Raw genomic sequence first — 22500 nt, forward strand, 5'->3', positions numbered from 1 at the left:
GCACCAGCATTCCCTTTTTCTCACTATCTTTCAAAACGGAAATTTTAAAATCTCGTTTTTTTTTTGCCTTTTATGGAAATTAGTGAAGGCATCGCATCAAAGGTGCGCACCTCGCTGCCCACCTTGGTGTGCTCCGAGGTGCCCACCACGGTGCGCAACGCCGGTGCGAACCCGGGAGCGCCCCGATGTGTGCTCCAAGGTGCGGCGTGCACGAAGTCGGACCCCGGTTTGCCCCGGGTGCGCACCTCGCGTGCACCTTGGTGCGCACACCTTGGCTGGGTTGCGCGGCCTGGTGGGCACCATGGTGCGCACCAAGGAGCGCTCCGAAGTGTGCTCCAAGGTGCGGCGTGCACGAAGTCGGAGCCCGGTTTGCCCCGGGTACGCACCTCGCGTGCACCTTCGCCGGGGTGGGCACCTCGGCTGGGTTGCGCGCCCTGGTGCGCACCAAGGAGCGCTCCGAAGTGTGCTCCAAGGTGCGGCGTGCACGAAGTCGGAGCCCGGTTTGCCCCGGGTGCGCACCTCGCGTGCACCTTCGGCGGGGTTGCGCGCCCTGGTGGGCACCATGGTGCGCACCAAGGAGCGCTCCGAAGTGTGCTCCAAGGTGCGGCGTGCACGAAGTCGGAGCCCGGTTTGCCCCGGGTGCGCACCTCGCGTGCACCTTCGGCGGGGTTGCGCGCCCTGGTGGGCACCATGGTGCGCACCAAGGAGCGCTCCGAAGTGTGCTCCAAGGTGCGGCGTGCACGAAGTCGGAGCCCGGTTTGCCCCGGGTGCGCACCTCGCGTGCACCTTCGCCGCGGTGGGCACCATGGCGTGCACGAAGTCGGAGCCCGGTTTGCCCCGGGTGCGCACCTCGCGTGCACCTTCGCCGGGGTGGGCACCTCGGCTGGGTTGCGCGCCCTGGTGCGCACCAAGGAGCGCTCCGAAGTGTGCTCCAAGGTGCGGCGTGCACGAAGTCGGAGCCCGGTTTGCCCCGGGTGCGCACCTCGCGTGCACCTTCGCCAGGGTGGGCACCTCGGTGCGCACACCTTCTCAATGTTTTCTTGCCTTTTCTGGAAATTGGTGAAGGCAGCGCATCAAAGGTGCGCACCTCGGTGTGCTCCGAGGTGCGAACCCGAGAGCGCTCCGAGGTGCCCACGAAGTCGAAAGTCGGGTTAATTGCATTGTTTTCCCCGGGTGCGCTCCGAGGTGCGCAACATCGGCGCGCACCAAGGAGGGCTCCGAAGTGTGCTCCAAGGTGCGCACGATGGCGTGCACCTCTGGTGCGCACGATTCGGAGCTCGGTTTGACCGGGGTGCGCACACCTTGGCTGGGTTGCGCACCTTTTGTGCGCTCCAAGGTGCGCACGAAGTCGGAGCTCGGTTTGCCCCGGGTGCGCACCTTCGCCAGGGTGCGCACCTTGATGCGCACGCCTTGGCTGGGCTGCGCACCTTGGTGGGCGCCATGGTGCGCACCTTTCGTGCGCTCCAAGGTGCGCACGAAGTCGGAGCTCGGTTTGCCCCGGGTGCGCACCTTGGTGGGCGCCATGGTGCACTCCGAGGTGCCCAAGATTGGTGCGCACCAAGGAGCGCTCCGAAGTGCGCTCCAAGGTGCGCGCGAAGTCGAAAGTTGGGTTAATTGTCCGGTTTGCCTCGGGTGCGCACCTTGCGTGCACCTTCGCCAGGGTGGGCGCCTTGGTGCGCACACCTTGGCTGGGCTGCGCACACCTTGGCACCCGCGTTTCCTTCATTTTAAATTTTTTTTTTTTACAATCTCTCAAGTGGGAAATTCTATAATCTCAACTTTTTTTGCCTTTTCAGGAAACTTTTGAATGGAGCGCATCATTGGTGCGCTCCGAAGTGTGCTCCAAAGCTCTCTCCAGCTGCGTGCACCTGCCCCGGCCGCGCACCCGGCCCCGCCCAGCTTCGCTCACCTGTCCCGGGCGTCTGGTGCGGAACCTTAGAGTAAGAAACATCACCGTGCACCTTGGCCAACGTGCGCGACTCGACCGAGCGCGCACTGGCCGAGGTGCACACCGATTTCACCTGGGTGCGCGCGCAGCACCTCGGGCGCACCGGGGTGCGCGCACAACGCCCGGGTTGCACCGTGGCCTGTGTGCTCGGGGCGCCTCGGGTGCGCGCTCGGTGTCGCCCCCCGCGCGCGCGGTAGTGCGGGCAGCGCACCCCGGCCCGGCCCGGCCCCGACGAGAACGCAAACGGGCAAAAGGTTTATTCAAATAGCATTGCGATGCCCGGCGAAAAACTAAAAAAGGGTGCAACACCGGGACTTCCCGGGAGGTCACCCATCCCAGTACTACTCCGGCCCAAGCGCGCTTAACTGCGGAGTTCTGATGGGATCCGGTGCACTAACGCTGGTATGATCGCACCCGTTATGAGCTTGTCGCAGTGTGTACTTAGCAAACCGCGACCCACGTGCGAATCCACCCCGGCCACCCACCCCCGTCGAGGTGCACACCCTCCCTCGCGAAGTGCGCCCCGTTCGCCAAGTGTGAGCCCTGCCCGGGTGCGCGCACCTTGCTAGGGCGTCGGGTGTGCACCCGGCCCGGCCTACGTGCGTGCACCTGTAGGGGGCGTCGTGTGCGTGCAGTGTCCCAGTCTGCAACGCGGTGCCCACACACCACCTCGGGCGCAACGACCTGCGCTCACATGTGGGCCGAGTGCACCTTGGTGCATGTTCGGGGCGCCTCGGGTGCACGCTCGATCTTGCCCCGGTGCACCAAGGCGCTCGGTTTGCCCCGGGTGCGCACTTGGTGCAAGGTGGGCACCCAAAATAGGGATCAAGCACCAAAACACAAGTTTCGGGATGCAAAATGGGACCCAAGGACCACAAATGCGTTCCAAGACCCATGATGGGTCCACGAGAACAAAAATGTGTTCCGAGACTTAATAAACAAATATTGGGTTTTAGGAGAAGAAACATGCTCTGATGCCCAAAACGAGAATCGACCCCGAAAAGGCCACAGGCCAAAAGTGGGATGCGAGACAAAAAAAAATGGGACCCGAGGACCAAAATTGGGTTCCCAGGTCGAAGACAGGGCAACCGGACAAGAAACGACCTCTAAGGCTCGAAATGAGTCCCGACGACTAAAACTTGACAAGAAGCACCCATCAGGCACCCAACTCGACACCCATGGGATGCCGACCCACCCGGGCTTCCACCTAGCACACCTTGGCACCCACCCACCCTCGCACCCAACCTCGCACCCAACTTAGCACCTTTGAACCCACATTGGCACTCACCCTGACCCTGGCACCTTGGAACCCACATTGGCACTCACCTTGACCCTGGCACCCACCTTTGCACTCACCTTGGGACCCACCCTGGCTCCCACCTCGGCACCCACCCAGACACCCACCTTGGTTCCTTGGCACCCACCTTGGATCCTTGGCACCCACCCCGACACCCACCTTGGCACGCAACTTGGCTACTTGCCACCCACCTTGGCTCCTTGACGCCCACCCCCGACAACCACCCCGTGACCTACCCTGGCTAGGGTTGGTGCACACCCACCCTGGTGCCCACCTTGGCACCCACCCTATGACCCACCTTGGCACGCACCTTAGTACCCACCCCGTTACCCACCCTAGGACCCACCCCGTGACCCACCTTGGCCAGGGTGGGTGCCTTGGTGCGCACAACTTGCCTGGGCTGCACACCAGGGCGGGCTCAAGATGGCACCCGCGTTCCGTTTTTTTCACTATCTTTCAAAACGGAAATTTTAAAATCTCATTTTTTTCTTTTTTTTGCCTTTTCTGGAAATTAGTGAAGGCAGCGCATCAAAGGTGCGCAATGCTGGTGCGAACCCGGGAGCGCTCCGATGTGTGCTCCAAGGTGCGGCGTGCACGAAGTCCGAGCCCGGTTTGCCCCGGGTGCGCACCTCGCGTGCACCTTCGCCGGGGTGAGCACCTTGGCTGGGTTGCGCGCCCTGGTGCGTACCAAGGAGCGCTCTGAAGTGTGCTCCAAGGTGCGGCGTGCACGAAGTCGGAGCCCGGTTTGCCCCGGGTGTGCACCTCGGGTGCGCACCTCGCGTGCACCTTCGCTGCGGTGGGCACCTTGGCTGGGTTGCGCGCCTTGGTGGGCACCATGCAGTGCACGAAGTCGGAGCCCGGTTTGCCCCGGGCGCGCACCTCCGCCAGGGTGGGCACCTTGGTGCGCACAACTTGCCTGGGCTGCGCATCAGGAAGGGCTCAAGATGGCACCCGCGTTCCGTTTTTTTCACTATCTTTCAGAACGGAAATTTTAAAATATCGTTTTTTTTTGCCTTTTCTGGAAATTAGTGAAGGCAGCGCATCAAAGGTGCGCAACGCTGGTGCGAACCTGGGAGCGCTCCGATGTGTGCTCCAAGGTGCGGCGTGCACGAAGTCGGAGCCCGGTTTGCCTCGGGTGCGCCCTGGTGGGCACCATGGTGCGCACCAAGGAGCGCTCCGAAGTGTGCTCCAAGGTGCGGCCTGCACGAAGTCGGAGCCCGGTTTGCCCCGGGTGTGCACCTCGGGTGGGCACCTTGGTGCGCATGCCTTGCCTGGGCTGCGCACCAGGGCGGGCTCAAGATGGCACCCGCGTTCCTTTTTTTTCACTATCTTTCAAAACGGAAATTTTAAAATCTCATTTTTTTTTTGCCTTTTTCTGGAAATTAGTGAAGGCAGCGCATCAAAGGTGCGCACCTCGCTGCCCACCACGGTGCGCAACGCCGGTGGGCACCCGGGAGTGCTTCGAAGTGTGCTCCAAGGTGCTGCGTGCACGTTGTCGGAGCCCGGTTTGCCCCGGGTGCGCACCTCGCGTGCACCTTCGTCGGGGTGGGCACCTTGGCTTGGTTTGCCCCGGCTGCGCTCCGAAGCGGGGTTATTGGAGCGCCGCCTCTTTTTTTGTCGGAGCGTTTGGTGGGGTTTCTCGCATTGGCTCTTCCGAGGCCCGGTTGCCACCCTGGCGCGCACGAAGTCGGAAGTAGGGTTAATTGCCCGGGTGCGCACCTTTGCCAGGGTGGCACCTTACCTGGGCTGCGCACCAGGGCGGGCTCAAGATGGCACGCGCGTTCCGTTTTTTTCACTATCTTTCAAAACGGAAATTTTAAAATCTCCTTTTTTTTTTGCCTTTTCTGGAAATTAGTGAAGGCAGCGCATCAAAGGTGCGCACCTCGCTGCCCACCTTGGTGTGCTCTGAGGTGCGCACCCGGGAGCGCTACGAAGTGTGCTCCAAGGTGCGGCGTGCACGTTGTCGGAGCCCGGTTTGCCCCGGGTGCGCACCTCGCCTGCACCTTGGCCGGGGTGGGCACCTTGGCTGGGTTTGCCCAGGGTGCGCTCCGAAGCGGGGTTACTGGAGCGCCCCCTCTTTTTTTGTCAGAGAGTTTGGTGGGGTTTCTCGCATTGGCTCTTCCCAGGCCCGGTTGTTGGGTGCGCTCTCCACCCTGGCGCGCGCGAAGTTGGAAGTTGGGTTAATTGCCCGGGCGCGCACCTTCGCCAGGGTGGGCACCTTGGTGCGCAAACCTTGGCTGGGCTGCGCACCAGGGCGGGCTCAAGATGGCACCAGCATTCCCTTTTTCTCACTATCTTTCAAAACGGAAATTTTAAAATCTCGTTTTTTTTTTGCCTTTTATGGAAATTAGTGAAGGCATCGCATCAAAGGTGCGCACCTCGCTGCCCACCTTGGTGTGCTCCGAGGTGCCCACCACGGTGCGCAACGCCGGTGCGAACCCGGGAGCGCCCCGATGTGTGCTCCAAGGTGCGGCGTGCACGAAGTCGGACCCCGGTTTGCCCCGGGTGCGCACCTCGCGTGCACCTTGGTGCGCACACCTTGGCTGGGTTGCGCGGCCTGGTGGGCACCATGGTGCGCACCAAGGAGCGCTCCGAAGTGTGCTCCAAGGTGCGGCGTGCACGAAGTCGGAGCCCGGTTTGCCCCGGGTGCGCACCTTCGCCGCGGTGGGCACCATGGCGTGCACGAAGTCGGAGCCCCGGTTTGCCCCGGTGCGCACCTCGCGTGCATCCTCTCGCCGGGGTGGGCACCTCGGCCTGGGTTGCGCGCCCTGGTGCGCACCAAGGAGCGCTCTGAAGTGTGCTCCAAGGTGCGGCGTGCACGAAGTCGGAGCCCGGTTTGCCCCGGGTGTTGCACCTCGGGTGCGCACCTCGCGTGCACCTTCGCTGCGGTGGCACCTTGGCTGGGTTGCGCGCCTTGGGTGGGCACCATGCAGTGCACGAAGTCGGAGCCCCGGATTGCCCCGGGCGCGCACCTCCGCCAGGGTGGGGCACCTTGGTGCGCACAACTTGCCTGGGCTGCGCACCAGGAAGGGCTCAAGATGGCACCCGCGTTCCGTTTTTTTCACTATCTTTCAGAACGGAAATTTTAAAATCTCGTTTTTTTTTTGCCTTTTCTGGAAATTAGTGAAGGCAGCGCATCAAAGGTGCGCAACGCTGGTGCGAACCTGGGAGCGCTCCGATGTGTGCTCCAAGGTGCGGCGTGCACGAAGTCGGACCCCGGTTTGCCCCGGGTGCGCACCTCGCGTGCACCTTGGTGCGCACACCTTGGCTGGGTTGCGCGCCCTGGTGGGCACCATGGTGCGCACCAAGGAGCGCTCCGAAGTGTGCTCCAAGGTGCGGCGTGCACGAAGTCGGAGCCCGGTTTGCCCCGGGTGCGCACCTCGCGTGCACCTTCGCCGCGGTGGGCACCATGGCGTGCACGAAGTCGGAGCCCGGTTTGCCCCGGGTGCGCACCATCGCGTGCACCTTCGCCGGGGTGGGCACCTTGGTGTGCAGACCTTGGCTGGGTTGCGCGCCCTGGTGGGCACCATGGTGCGCACCAAGGAGCTGCTCCGAAGTGTGCTCCAAGGTGCGGCCCTGCACGAAGTCGGAGCCCGGTTTGCCCCGGGTGTGCACCTCGGGTGGGCACCTTGGTGGCCGATGCCTTGCCTTGGGCTGCGCACCAGGGCGGGCTCAAGATGGCACCCGCGTTCCTTTTTTTTTCACTATCTTTCAAAACGGAAATTTTAAAAATCTCATTTTTTTTTGCCTTTTTCTGGAAATTAGTGAAGGCAGCGCATCAAAGGTGCGCACCTCGCTGCCCACACACGGTGCGCAACGCCGGTGGGCACCCGGGAGTGCTTCGAAGTGTGCTCCAAGGTGCTGCGTGCACGTTGTCGGAGCCCGGTTTGCCCCGGGTGCGCACCTCGCGTGCACCTTCGTCGGGGTGGGCACCTTGGCTGGGTTTGCCCCGGCTAGCGCTCCGAAGCGGGGTTATTGGAGCGCCGCCTCTTTTTTTGTCGGAGCGTTTGGTGGGGTTTCTCGCATTGGCTCTTCCGAGGCCCGGTTGCCACCACTGGCGCGCACGAAGTCGGAAGTAGGGTTAATTGCCCGGGTGCGCACCTTTGCCAGGGTGGGCACCTTACCTGGGCTGCGCACCAGGGCGGGCTCAAGATGGCACGCGCGTTCCGTTTTTTTTCACTATCTTTCAAAACGAAATTTTAAAATCCTCCTTTTTTTTTGCCTTTTCTGGAAATTAGTGAAGGCAGCGCATCAAAGGTGCGCACCCTCGCTGCCCACCTTGGTGTGCTCTGAGGTGCGCACCCGGGAGCGCTACGAAGTGTGCTCCAAGGTGCGGCGTGCACGTTGTCGGAGCCCGGTTTGCCCCGGGTGCGCACCTCGCCTGCACCTTGGCCGGGGTGGGCACCTTGGCTGGGTTTGCCCAGGGTGCGCTCCGAAGCGGGGTTACTGGAGCGCCCCCCTCTTTTTTTGTCAGAGCGTTTGGTGGGGTTTCTCGCATTGGCTCTTCCCAGGCCCGGTTGTTGGGTGCGCTCCCACCCTGGCGCGCGCGAAGTTGGAAGTTGGATTAATTGCCCGGAGCGCGCACCTTCGCCAGGGTGGGCACCTTGGTGCGCACGCACCTTGGCTGGGCTGCGCACCAGGGCGGGCTCAAGATGGCACCAAGCATTCCCTTTTTCTCACTATCTTTCAAAACGGAAAATTTTAAAATCTCGTTTTTTTTTTGCCTTTTATGGAAATTAGTGAAGGCAATCGCATCAAAGGTGCGCACCCTCGCTGCCCACCTTGGTGTGCTCCGAGGTGCCCACCACGGTGCGCAAACGCCGGTGCGAACCCGGGAGCGCCCCGATGTGTGCTCCAAGGTGCGGCGTGCACGAAGTCGGACCCCGGTTTGCCCCGGGTGCGCACCTCGCGTGCACCTTGGTGCGCACACCTTGGCTGGGTTGCGCGGCCTGGTGGGCACCATGGTGCGCACCAAGGAGCGCTCCGAAGTGTGCTCCAAGGTGCGGCGTGCACGAAGTCGGAGCCCGGTTTGCCCCGGGTACGCACCTCGCGTGCACCTTCGCCGGGGTGGGCACCTCGGCTGGGTTGCGCGCCCTGGTGCGCACCAAGGAGCGCTCCGAGTGTGCTCACAAGGTGCGGCGTGCACGAAGTCGGAGCCCGGTTTGCCCCGGGTGCGCACCTTCGCCGCGGTGCGCACCATGGCGTGCACGAAGTCGGAGCCCGGTTTGCCCCGGGTGCGCACCTCGCGTGCACCTTCGGCGGGGTTGCGCGCCCTGGTGGGCACCATGGTGCGCACCAAGGAGCGCTCCGAAGTGTGCTCCAAGGTGCGGCGTGCACGAAGTCGGAGCCCGGTTTGCCCCCGGGTGCGCACCTCGCGTGCACCTTCGGCGGGGTTGCGCGCCCTAGTGGGCACCATGGTGCGCACCAAGGAGCGCTCCGAAGTGTGCTCCAAGGTGCGGCGTGCACGAAGTCGGAGCCCGGTTTGCCCCGGGTGCGCACCTTCGAGTGCACAACCTTCGCCGCGGTGGGCACCATGGCGTGCACGAAGTCGGAGCCCGGTTTGCCCCGGGTGCGCACCTCGCGTGCACCTTCGCCGGGGTGGGCACCTCGGCTGGGGTTGCGCGCCCTGGTGCGCACCAAGGAGCGCTCCGAAGTGTGCTCCAAGGTGCGGCGTGCACGAAGTCGGAGCCCGGTTTGCCCCGGGTGCGCACCTCGCGTGCACCTTCGCCAGGGTGGGCACCTCGGTGCGCACACCTTCTCAATGTTATCTTGCCTTTTCTGGAAAATTGGTGAAGGCAGCGCATCAAAGGTGCGCACCTCTCGGTGTGCTCCGAGGTGCGAACCCCGAGAGCGCTCCGAGGTGCCCACGAAGTCGAAAGTCGGGTTAATTGCATTGTTTTCCCCGGGTGCGCTCCGAGGTGCGCAACATCGGCGCGCACCAAGGAGGGCTCCGAAGTGTGCTCCAAGGTGCGCACGATGGCGTGCACCTCTGGTGCGCACGATTCGGAGCTCGGTTTGACCGGGGTGCGCACACCTTGGCTGGGTTGCGCACCTTTTGTGCGCTCCAAGGTGCGCACGAAGTCGAGCTCGGTTTGCCCCGGGTGCGCACCTTCGCCAGGGTGCGCACCTTGATGCGCACGCCTTGGCTGGGCTGCGCACCTTGGTGGGCGCCATGGTGCGCACCTTTCGTGCGCTCCAAGGTGCGCACGAAGTCGGAGCTCGGTTTGCCCCCGGGTGCGCACCTTGGTGGGCGCCATGGTGCACTCCGAGGTGCCCAAGATTGGTGCGCACCAAGGAGCGCTCCGAAGTGCGCTCCAAGGTGCGCGCGAAAGTCGAAAGTTGGGTTAATTGTCCGGTTTGCCTCGGGTGCGCACCTTGCGTGCACCTTCGCCAGGGTGGGCGCCTTGGTGCGCACCACCTTGGCTGGGCTGCGCACACCTTGGCACCCCGCGTTTCCTTCATTTTAAATTTTTTTTTTTTTACAATCTCTCAAGTGGGAAATTCTATAATCTCAACTTTTTTTGCCTTTTCAGAAACTTTTGAACTGGAGCGCATCATTGGTGCGCTCCGAAGTGTGCTCCAAAGCTCTCTCCAGCTGCGTGCACCTGCCCCGGCCGCGCACCCGGCCCCGCCCAGCTTCGCTCACCTGTCCCGGGCGTCTGGTGCGGAACCTTAGAGTAAGAAACATCACCGTGCACCTTGGCCAACGTGCGCGACTCGACCGAGCGCGCACTGGCCGAGGTGCACACCGATTTCACCTGGGTGCGCGCGCAGCACCTCGGGCGCACCGGGGTGCGCGCACAACGCCCGGGTTGCACCGTGGCCTGTGTGCTCGGGGTGCCTCGGGTGCGCGACTCGGTGTCGCCCCCCCAGCGCCGCGCGGTAGTGCGGGCAGCGCACCCCCCGGCCCGGCCCGGCCCCGACGAGAACGCAAACGGGCAAAAGGTTTATTCAAATAGCATTGCGACGCCCGGCGAAAAACTAAAAAAGGGTGCAACACCGGGGACTTCCCGGGAGGTCACCCATCCCAGTACTACTCCGGCCCAAGCGCGCTTAACTGCGGAGTTCTGATGGGATCCGGTGCACTAATGCTGGTATGATCGCACCCGTTATGAGCTTGTCGCAGTGTGTACTTAGCAAACCGCGACCCACGTGCGAATCACACCCCGGCCACCCACCCCCGTCGAGGTGCACACCCTCCCTCGCGAAGTGCGCCCCGTTCGCCAAGTGTGAGCCCTGCCCGGGTGCGCGCACCTTGCTAGGGCGTCGGGTGTGCACCCGGCCCGGCCTACGTGCGTGCACCTGGAAGGGGGCGTCGTGTGCGTGCAGATGTCCCGTCTGCAACGCGGTGCCCACACACCACCTCGGGCGCAACGACCTGCGCTCACATGTGGGCCGAGTGCACCTTGGTGCATGTTCGGGGCGCCTCGGGTGCACGCTCGATCTTGCCCCGGTGCACCAAGGCGCTCGGTTTGCCCCGGGTGCGCACTTGGTGCAAGGTGGGCACCCAAAATAGGGATCAAGCACCAAAACACAAGTTTCGGGATGCAAAATGGGACCCAAGGACCACAAATGCGTTCCAAGACCCATGATGGGTCCACGAGAACAAAAATGTGTTCCGAGACTTAATAAACAAATATTGGGTTTTAGGAGAAGAAAACATGCTCTGATGCCCAAAACGAGAATCGACCCCGAAAAGGCCACAGGCCAAAAGTGGGATGCGAGACAAAAAAAAATGGGACCCGAGGACCAAAATTGGGTTCCCAGGTCGAAGACAGGGCAACCGGACAAGAAACGACCTCTAAGGCTCGAAATGAGTCCCGACGACTAAAACTTGACAAGAAGCACCCATCAGGCACCCAACTCGACACCCATGGGATGCCGACCCACCCGGGCTTCCACCTAGCACACCTTGGCACCCACCCACCCTCGCACCCAACCTCGCACCCAACTTAGCACCTTTGAACCCACATTGGCACTCACCCTGACCCTGGCACCTTGGAACCCACATTGGCACTCACCTTGACCCTGGCACCCACCTTTGCACTCACCTTGGACCCACCCCTGGCTCCCACCCTCGGCACCCAACCCAGACACCCACCTTGGTTCCTTGGCACCCTCCTTGGATCCTTGGCACCCACCCTGACACCCACCTTGGCACGCAACTTGGCTACTTGCCACCCACCTTGGCTCCTTGACGCCCACCCCGACAACCACCCCGTGACCTACCCTGGCTAGGGTTGGTGCACACCCACCCTGGTGCCCACCTTGGCACCCACCCTATGACCCACCTTGGCACGCACCTTAGTACCCACCCCGTTACCCACCCTAGGACCCACCCCGTGACCCACCTTGGCCAGGTGGGTGCACCCACCCTGGTGCCCACCTTGGCACCCACCCATCCTAGCACCCAGCCTGTGACCGGGCTTGGAACCCAACCTTGCACCCCGCACCCGTCTTGGCCAGTGTGGGTGCGCACCCATCTGGCACCCACGTTGTGACACACCCTTTAACCCACGCACCCTAGCACCCACGTTGGCACCCACCTTGGAACCCCAACCTAGCAACTTGGCACCCACCCCGTGACCCACCTTGGCATCCACCATAGCAGTCGCCGACTTGGCACCCACCTCGGCACCCACCTTGACACTTGTGGACCCACCTTGCCACTCACCCTAGCATCGACCCATCCTAGCACCCCACCCTGGCACCTTTGCACCCTAGCACTCACCCATCCTAGCACCTAACCTGTGACCCACCTTGACACTCACCCTCGCACCCCACCTTGGAACCCAACCTAGCACCCACCCACCCTGACACCAACCCTAGCACCTACCCACACCTTGCACCCACCCTGTGACCCATCTTGGCACCCCACCCATCCTACCACTCAACCTATCACCCACCTTCTCACCCACCTTGGCATCCACCTTAGCACCCACCCACACTGGCACCTTGGCACCCACCTCGGGCAAGGTGGGTGCACACCCACCCTGGCACCCAATTTAGAACCCACCGAGCATGTTACCCACCTTGGCACCCACATTGCAGCCCACCCTAGTACCCACCCTATGACCCACATTGGCATCCACACCCTAGCACCCAGGCACCTCGACACCCGCCTTGACACCCACCCTAGCACTGAACCTGTGACCCACCTTGGAACTCACCCTAGAACCCACCCACCCTGTGAACCACCTTGGCATCCACCTTAGCACCCACCCACCTTGGCACCCACTCTAGCACTCACCCATCCTAACACCCAACTCTGTTACCCACCTTGGCACCCGCCCCTCGCGTCCACCTTGAAACCCACCCTAGCACCCACCCACGCAGGAGCCCACCTTGGCACCCAACCTAACACCCACGCATCCTGGCACCCAACTTGTGACCCACCTTGGAACCCACCCTAGTACCCACCTTTGAACCCACTATATCACCAACCCACCTTGGCACCCACCCTATGACCCTCTTTGGAATCCACCCTAGCACGCACCCACCCTGGCACCCACCATGGAGCGCACCCTAGCACCCACCCACCTCGGCACGCAACCTCAACACCCACCTTGGTGTGCGCACTGCGCCAACCTCTCAAAGACCCTAGTGTGGTGCGCTCCAAAGTGTACACCTTTGGTGCGCTCCAAGGTGCGCACCTTTTGGTGCACACCGAGGTGCACACCAAAGTGTGCACCGAGGTGAGCACCAAAGTGCACTCCAGGGTGCACACCAAGGCGTGCACCTTTGGTGCGGTCAATGCAAACGAATTCGGAAGTTGGGGTCGAGATGTCCTAATCGCTGCTGCAGACTACACGTATGAGAATCGGACAAATAGCTTTAGCTTTATATAGGGGAGGTGTTGCGTTTGATGGGTCGACTCCCCTGGTTGTGTGCACTGCACCAACTTCAAAGACCCTGTCTTGTTTAAGAAGTCAAAAGTTGGGGTGGATGTCCTAATCATTGCTGCAGTCTACGCATGTATGAGAATCAGACAAATAGCTTATATAGGGGAGGTGTTGCATTCGGTGGGTTGACTCCCCTGGTTGTGCGCACTGCGCCAACCTCAAAGACCCCGCATAGCAGAAGAAGTCGGAAGTCGGATTTTGGTGAGCACCAAGGCGTGCACCTTTGGTGCGGTCAACGCAGACGAATTCAGAAGTTGGGGTGGATGTCCTAATCGTTGTTGCAGGCTACACATGTATGAGAATCAGACAAATAGCTTATATAGGGGAGGTGTTGGGTTTGATGGGTCAACTCCCTTGGTTGTGCGCATTACGCCAACCTCAAAGACCTTGTTTTCGTTAAGAAGTCAAAAGTTGGGGTCAATGTCCTAATGGCTCCTGCAGGCTACACATGTATGAGAATCGGACAAATAGCTTATATAGGGGAGGTGTTGGGTTTGATGGGTCGACTCCCCTGGTTGTGCGCATTACGTCAACCTCAAAGACCTTGTTTTCGTTAAGAAGTCAAAAGTTGGGGTCGATGTCCTAATTGCTCCTGTAGACTACACATGTATGAGAATCAGACAAATAGCTTATATAGGGGAGGTGTTGGGTTTGATGGGTTGACTCCCCTAGTTGTTCGCATTACACCAACCTCAAAGACCTTGTTTTCGTTTAGAAGCCGAAAGTTGGGGTCGATGTCCTAATTGCTCCTGCAGGCTACGCATGTATGAGAATCAGACAAATAGCTTATATAGGGGAGGTGTTGGGTTTGATGGGTCGACTCCCCTGGTTGTGCGCATTGCGCCAACCTCAAAGACCCTGCATTGCGGATGAAGTCGAAAGTCAGAGTTTGGTGTGCTACAAGGTGTGGTCGAAGGTGCTCACCTAGGTGTGCACCTTTGGAGCACAGGAAAAGTGCCCTCCAAAAGTGCGCACCTTTGGAGTGCACAAAAGTGCCCTCCAAAAGTGCGCACCTTTGGAGCGCAGAAAAGTGCCCTCCAAAAAGTGCCCTCCAAAAGTGCGCACCTTTGGAGCGCAGAAAAGTGCCCTCCAAAAAGTGCCCTCCAAAAGTGCGCACCTTTGGAGCGCAGAAAAGTGCCCTCCAAAAAGTGCCCTCCAAAAGTGCGCACCTTTGGAGCGCAGAAAAGTGCCCTCCAAAAAGTGCCCTCCAAAAGTGCGCACCTTTGGAGCGCAGAAAAGTGCCCTCCAAAAAGTGCCCTCCAAAAGTGCGCACCTTTGGAGCGCAGAAAAGTGCCCTCCAAAAAGTGCCCTCCAAAAGTGCGCACCTTTGGAGCGCAGAAAAGTGCCCTCCAAAAAGTGCCCTCCAAAAGTGCGCACCTTTGGAGCGCAGAAAAGTGCCCTCCAAAAAGTGCCCTCCAAAAGTGCGCACCTTTGGAGCGCAGAAAAGTGCCCTCCAAAAAGTGCCCTCCAAAAGTGCGCACCTTTGGAGCGCAGAAAAGTGCCCTCCAAAAAGTGCCCTCCAAAAGTGCGCACCTTTGGAGCGCAGAAAAGTGCCCTCCAAAAGTGCGCACTTTTGGTGCGCACCAAGGCGCTGGTTCGGTCGTTGCAGGCGAGTTCGGAAGTTGGGGTCGATGTCCTGAGCGGAGGTGCAAACTACACAGGTGTCGGAATCGGACAAATAGCTTATATAGGGGAGGTGTATGCTTCGATGGGTCGACTCCCCAGGTTGAGCGCACCGCGCCAACCTCAAAGACCCTACGGTATGGATGAAGTCGGAAGTTGGGTCCGATGACCGATTCGATTAGTAGGTATGCTCATGAGGTCGGAATTTGGGTCCGATGACCTGCCATGTGCAGGAAGGCGAATGTTGACACTGTGCGTTGCAAGGTGCACACCAAGGCGCTGGTGCGGTCTTTTTAGTCGAGTTCGGAAGTTGGGGTCGATGTCCTGATCGGAGGTGCAAGCTACACAGGTGTGGGAATCGGACAAATAGCTTATATAGGGGAGGTGTATGCTTCGTTGGGTCGACTCCCCGGGTTGAGCGCACCGCGCCAACCTCAAAGACCCTACGGTATGGATGAAGTCGGAAGTTGGGTCCGATGACCGATTCGATATGTAGGCATACTCGCGAGGTCGGAATTTGGGTCCGATGACCTGCCACGTGCAGGAAGGCGAATGTTGGCACTGTGCGTTGCAAGGTGCGCACCAAGGCGCTGGTTCGGTCGTTGGAGGCGAGTTCGGAAGTTGGGGTCGATGTCTTGATCGGAGGTGCAAACTACACAGGTGTGGGAATCGGACAAATAGCTTATATAGGGGAGGTGTATGCTTCGTTGGGTCGACTCCCCGGGTTGAGCGCACCGCGCCAACCTCAAAGACCCTACGGTATGGATGAAGTCGGAAGTTGGGTCCGATGACCGATTCGATATGTAGGCATACTCGCGAGGTCGGAATTTGGGTCCGATGACCTGCCATGTGCAGGAAGGCGAATGTTGGGACTGTGCGTCGCAAGGTGCGCACCAAGGCGCTGGTGCCGTCGTTGCAGTCGAGTTCGGAAGTTGGGGTCGATGTCCTGGTCAGAGGTGCAAACTACACAGGTGTGGGAATCGGACAAATAGCTTATATAGGGGAGGTGTATGCTTCGATGGGTCGACTCCCTGGGTTGAGCGCACCGCGCCAACCTCAAAGACCCTACAGTATGGATGAAGTCGGAAGTTGGGTCCGATGACCGATTCGATACGTAGGCATATTGGCGAGGTCTGAATTTGTGTCCGATGACCTGCCATGCGCAGGAAGGCGGAATTTGGGTCCGATGACCGAGTTGATGGCGTGCCATGCGCAGAAAGGCGGAATTTGGGTCCGATGACCGAGTTGATGTTGATGGCCCGCCATGCACAGGAAGGCGGAATTTGGGTCCGATGACCGATTTGAAGGCGTGCCATACGCAAAAAGGCGGAGTTTGGGTCCGATGACCGAGTTGATATTGATGGCCCGCCATGCGCAGGAAGGCGGAATTTGGGTCCGATGACCTGACATACGCATGGAGTCCGACTCGGGGGCCGATGTTCGATTCGATGACTTGCATTGTGGGTAAAGTCGGAAGTTGTGGTCTTTGACCCGATTCGATGACCAGACTTCGGCTGCTTGAGAATCGGACAAATAACTTATATAGGGGAGGTAGTGTTCTCGAGCATCCTCCCCCCGTGCCCGTTTATGTCGATTGATGCTGGTGCTCGACTGGTTGGAGCGCTCGGATGCAAAAATCTTGCACCAGGATTTATCGATTGTGATGGACACGGCAAGTCTCCTGATTGCTATGCAGGAGCTCATCGTGAATCTCTATGCGGCCTTGGTATGGACTCGACCTGCGGAATGGTTCGGCAATGGTAGTCGCTCCAACACGTCCTTGCAATGGCCACAGAGGTGATTCGACTAGAGCTCCAGTCTAGCTTTTGGGTTGCTTGGCGGACTGGTATAGCCGCGATCGAGTTCCGGCCATGAACGTTTTAGATAGCTCTTGGGCTTTCTGGGACGGAAGTCGGAAGTTTGGGCTGTTGTCCGATTTGATGACCATTCTTCGGATGTGTGAGAATCGGACAAATAACTTATATAGGGGACTGTGTTGTCTCACGCAGCCCCCTCCGTGCCCCTCTATCTCGACCGATGATGGTGCTTGAAAGGGTTGGGATCGCTCGGATTTATAAACGTGCACCACCATTTGTCGAGTGTGAGGGACGCGGCAGGTCTCCTAAATGCTATGCGGGCGCTCTCTGAGAATCTCTATCCGGCCTCGACACAGACTAGTCTTGCTGAATGGTTTGGCACTGGTAGTCGATCCAACACGTCGTTGTTGTGGCCGCCTAGGCGATTCGATTCGAGCCCCCGTCTAGCTTTTGGGTTGCTTGGCGGATTTTGCCCTATCCGCAAGTGAGCTCGGTCCCTAAACGTTCGAGAAACCCGATTGCTATGCGCCGACTCTCTTTCTTGCGAGCCTCCATCTAGCTTTTGGGTCTCTACGGAACGGAAGTCGGAATCTGGGACCGTTGTTTGATTCGACGAGGCAGACTACGGTTGTGCGAGAATCGGACAAATAACTTATATAGGGGAGGTGTTGACTGGAGCATTCTCCCCCGTGCCCCTCTAACTCGACCAATGCTGGCGCTCGAACGGTGGTAGCGCTCGGATTTTCATTGAGCGCCAGCATTGGTCGATTTAGAGGGGCATGCGAGATTCCCGAATGCTATGCGAGGGCTCTAACGGAAATGTCTATTGGTTTCGGTATGGATGCAATTGCGAGTGGTTCGGCAAAGGTAGTCGTTCCGATGCGTCCATGTCGTGGCCAAATCGATAATTCGATTTGAGCCCTCGTATAGCATTTGGGTCTCTCGATGTGATTCCGCATTCCAGTCCCTTTGGGCACTGCTTGAGCCGCATCCCAGGGGGTTCCCTTCCCAATAATCTGCCTCGCAACCCGATTGCTATGCGGTGAGGCTCCTCGGCCGCCTCGGAACTATCTGTGTATCAGACGCATCGCGGGATAAGGGGTTGGCAACGGTAGTCGCCCCAAGCGCGTCCGATGCTTGGACCATTCCGAGGCGGCCCTGAAGCCTCTTCCGTCTAGCCGTTGGGTCCTTCTCGCCGCATCCCTCGCCTCGCACCCCGATTGCTATGCGGTGAGGCTCCTCGGCCGCCTCGGAACTATCTGTGTATCGGACGCGTCGCGGGATAAGGGGTTGTCACTGGTAGTCGCCCCAAGCGCGTCCGATGCTTGGACCATTCCGAGGCGGCCCTGAAGCCTCTTCCGTCTAGCCGTTGGGTCCTTCTCGCCGCATCCCTCGCCTCGCACCCCGATTGCTATGCGGTGAGGCTCCTCGGCCGCCTCGGAACTATCTGTGTATCGGACGCGTCGCGGGATAAGGGGTTGTCATTGGTAGTCGCCCCAAGCGCGTCCGATGCTTGGACCATTCCGAGGCGGCCCTGAAGCCTCTTCCGTCTAGCCGTTGGGTCCTTCTCGCCGCATCCCTCGCCTCGCACCCCGATTGCTATGCGGTGAGGCTCCTCGGCCGCCTCGGAACTATCTGTGTATCGGACGCGTCGCGGGATAAGGGGTTGTCACTGGTAGTCGCCCCAAGCGCGTCCGATGCTTGGACCATTCCGAGGCGGCCCTGAAGCCTCTTCCGTCTAGCCGTTGGGTCCTTCTCGCCGCATCCCTCGCCTCGCACCCCGATTGCTATGCGGTGAGGCTCCTCGGCCGCCTCGGAACTATCTGTGTATCGGACGCGTCGCGGGATAAGGGGTTGTCACTGGTAGTCGCCCCAAGCGCGTTCGATGCTTGGACCATTCCGAGGCGGCCCTGAAGCCTCTTCCGTCTAGCCGTTGGGTCCTTCTCGCCGCATCCCTCGCCTCGCACCCCGATTGCTATGCGGTGAGGCTCCTCGGCCGCCTTGGAACTATCTGTGTATCGGACGCGTCGCGGGATAAGGGGTTGTCACTGGTAGTCGCCCCAAGCGCGTCCGATGCTTGGACCATTCCGAGGCGGACCCGAAGCCTCTTCCGTCTAGCCGTTGGGTCCTTCTCGCCGCATCCTTCGCCTCGCACCCCGATTGCTATGCGGTGAGGCTCCTCGGCCGCCTCGGAACTATCTGTGTATCGGACGCGTCGCGGGATAAGGGGTTGTCACTGGTAGTCGCCCCAAGCGCGTCCGATGCTTGGACCATTCCGAGGCGGACCCGAAGCCTCTTCCGTCTAGCCGTTGGGTCCTTCTCGCCGCATCCCTCGCCTCGCACCCCGATTGCTATGCGGTGAGGCTCCTCGGCCGCCTTGGAACTATCTGTGTATCGGACGCGTCGCGGGATAAGGGGTTGTCACTGGTAGTCGCCCCAAGCGCGTCCGATGCTTGGACCATTCCGAGGCGGACCCGAAGCCTCTTCCGTCTAGCCGTTGGGTCCTTCTCGCCGCATCCCTCGCCTCGCACCCCGATTGCTATGCGGTGAGGCTCCTCGGCCGCCTTGGAACTATCTGTGTATCGGACGCGTCGCGGGATAAGGGGTTGTCACTGGTAGTCGCCCCAAGCGCGTCCGATGCTTGGACCATTCCGAGGCGGACCCGAAGCCTCTTCCGTCTAGCCGTTGGGTCCTTCTCGCCGCATCCCTCGCCTCGCACCCCGATTGCTATGCGGTGAGGCTCCTCGGCCGCCTTGGAACTATCTGTGTATCGGACGCGTCGCGGGATAAGGGGTTGTCACTGGTAGTCGCCCCAAGCGCGTCCGATGCTTGGACCATTCCGAGGCGGCCCCGAAGCCTCTTCCGTCTAGCCGTTGGGTCCTTCTCGCCGCATCCCTCGCCTCGCACCCCGATTGCTATGCGGTGAGGCTCCTCGGCCGCCTTGGAACTATCTGTGTATCGGACGCGTCGCGGGATAAGGGGTTGTCACTGGTAGTCGCCCCAAGCGCGTCCGATGCTTGGACCATTCCGAGGCGGCCCCGAAGCCTCTTCCGTGTAGCCGTTGGGTCCTTCTCGCCGCATCCCTCGCCTCGCACCCCGATTGCTATGCGGTGAGGCTCCTCGGCCGCCTTGGAACTATCTGTGTATCGGACGCGTCGCGGGATAAGGGGTTGTCACTGGTAGTCGCCCCAAGCGCGTCCGATGCTTGGACCATTCCGAGGCGGACCTGAAGCCTCTTCCCTCTAGCCGTTGGGGCTTTCTCGCCGCATCCCTCGCCTCGCACCCTGATTGCTATGCTGTGAGGCTCCTCGGCCGCCTTGGAACTATCTGTGTATCGGACGCATCGCGGGATAAGGGGTTGGCAGTGGTAGTCGCCCCAAGCGCATCCGATGCTTGGACCATTCCGAGGCGGCCCTGCAGCCTCTTCCGTCTAGCCGTTGGGGCCATCTCGCCGCATCCCCCACCTCGCACCACGATTGCTATGCGGTGAGGCTCCTTGGCCGCCTCGGAACTATCTGTGTATCGGACGCATCGCGGGATAAGGGGTTGTCACTGGTAGTCGCCCCAAGCGCGTCCGATGCTTGGACTATTCCGAGGCGGCCCTGCAGCCTCTTCCGTCTAGCCGTTGGGGCCATCTCGCTGCATCCCCCACCTCCTCGGCCGCCTCGGAACTATCTGTGTATCGGACGCATCGCGGGATAAGGGGTTGGCAGTGGTAGTCGCCCCAAGCGCGTCCGATGCTTGGACTATTCCGAGGCAGCCCTGCAGCCTCTTCCGTCTAGCCTTTGGGGCCATCTCGCCGCATCCCTCGCCTCGCACCCCGATTGCTATGCGGTGAGGCTCCTCGGCCGCCTGGGAACTATCTTCGTATCGGACGCATCGCGGGATAAGGGGTTGTCACTGGTAGTCGCCCCAAGCGCGTCCGATGCTTGGACTATTCCGAGGCGGCCCTGTGGCCTCTTCCGTCTAGCCGTTGGGGCCATCTCGCCGCATCCCCCACCTCGCACCCCGATTGCTATGCGGTGAGGCTCTTCGGCCGCCTTGGAACTATCTTCGTATCGGACGCATCGCGGGATAAGGGGTTGTCACTGGTAGTGGCCCCAAGCGCGTCCGATGCTTGGACTATTCCGAGGCGGCCCTGCAGCCTCTTCCGTCTAGCCGTTGGGGCCATCTCGCCGCATCCCCCACCTCGCACCCCGATTGCTATGCGGTGAGGCTCCTCGGCCGCCTTGGAACTATCTTCGTATCGGACGCATCGCGGGATAAGGGGTTGTCACTGGTAGTCACCCCAAGCGCGTCCGATGCTTGGACTATTCCGACGCGGCCCTGTGGCCTCTTCCGTCTAGCCGTTGGGGCCATCTCGCCGCATCCCCCACCTCGCACCCCGATTGCTATGCGGTGAGGCTCCTCGGCCGCCTTGGAACCATCTTCGTATCGGACGCATCGCGGGATAGGGGGCTGTCACTGGTAGTCGCCCCAAGCGTGTCCGATGCTTGGACCATTCCTAGGCGGCCCTGAAGCCTCTTCCGTCTAGCCGTTGGGGCCTTCCCGCCCCATCCCTCGCCTCGCACCCCCGATTGCTATGCGGTGAGGCTCCTCGGCCGCCTTGGAACCATCTGTGTATCGGACGCATCGCGGGATAAGGGGTTGGCACTGGCAGTCGCCCCAAGCGCGTCCGATGCTTGGACCATTCCGAGGTGGCCCTGAAGCCTCTTCCGTCTAGCCGTTGGGGCCTTCCCGCCCCATCCCTCGCCTCGCACCCCGATTGATATGCGGTGAGGCTCCTCGGCCGCCTTGGAACTATCTGTGTATCGGACGCATCGCGGGATAAGGGGTTGGCACTGGTAGTCGTCCCAATCGCATCCGATGCTTGGACCATTCCGAGGCGGCCCTGCAGCCTCTTCCGTTTAGCCGTCGGGGCCTTCCCGCCGCATCCCTCGCCTCGCATCCCGATTCCTATGCGGTGAGTCTTCTCGGCCGCCGCGGAACTATACCTGTTATTGCTACTGCATCCTTCGGCTGGTAACCTCCTCTGCCGCCTTGGAACGTTCTCTTTGTCGGACGCGTCGCGGGATAAGGGGTTGGCACTGGTAGTCGCCCCAAGCGCGCCCGATGCATAGACCGCTCCGAGTCGACCTTGCTTTCAGCCTCTCACATGCATAGACCTCTCTGAGTCGACCCTGCAGCCTCTCACGTTTAGCCTTTGGAATCTCGCCTCACAACATGATTGCTATCCTTGATGCATCCCTTGCCTCGAGCCCTGATTGCTTTCTTGGCTGCATCCCTCCTCTCCTCACAGCCCGGTTGTCATCACTGCTTCATCCGTCGCTTCATGCATTCTGGCTGCTGGGCCCTTCCCACCGCACACCTCGATTGCTATCTCTTCTGCATCACACACCCCGATTGCTATCTCTGCTACATCCCTCGGCTCTCACTTCTGCATCCTTCGCCTCACACCTCGATTGCTATCAATGCTGCATCCGTAACCTCACACCCCGATTGCTATGCGGGGAGGCTCCTTGGCCGCCTTGGAAATTTCTGTGTGTCGGACGCACCGCGGGATAAGGGGTTGGCACTGGTAGTCGCCCCAAGTGCGCCCGATTCTTAGACCGCTTCGAGGTGACCTCGTAGCCTCTTTCGTCCAGGCTTCCTGCCTTCAACGCCCTTTTTACACCTCGATTGCTATGCGCGGGCTCGTTGGCGTCTATCACCTCTCTGCGAAGAGTGGCACGATGATTGTTGGGGTAAATCGTAGCAGTCCGATCTCTGGCCTTGGGCCATTGTGAGGGCTGATCGATTTCCTGTGCGCATCTCGTGTTCGCCCAGTAACAGACTCGACGACTTGTAATCGGTCTTGTTCCCGATTGTTCCTGGAGGTAGTCTTCGGAACTCTTGGATTTGACCTGTCACTCG

At 60.6% G+C, this 22500-nt stretch overlaps 2 non-coding genes across 2 annotated transcripts; both read right to left on the reverse strand.

The window, feature by feature from the left end:
* Positions 1–2245: 2245 nt before the first annotated feature.
* LOC131863964 (5S ribosomal RNA) lies at positions 2246–2364 on the reverse strand. Its single transcript, XR_009362856.1, has one exon. It is a non-coding gene; the product is annotated as a 5S ribosomal RNA (ribosomal RNA).
* Positions 2365–10233: 7869 nt separating this feature from the next.
* Positions 10234–10353, reverse strand: LOC131864022 (5S ribosomal RNA). The gene has a single exon (XR_009362914.1). It is a non-coding gene; the product is annotated as a 5S ribosomal RNA (ribosomal RNA).
* Positions 10354–22500: the final 12147 nt, after the last annotated feature.

Source organism: Cryptomeria japonica, unplaced genomic scaffold, assembly GCF_030272615.1.
Source record: "Cryptomeria japonica unplaced genomic scaffold, Sugi_1.0 HiC_scaffold_74, whole genome shotgun sequence".
Taxonomy (NCBI): Eukaryota; Viridiplantae; Streptophyta; class Pinopsida; order Cupressales; family Cupressaceae; genus Cryptomeria; species Cryptomeria japonica.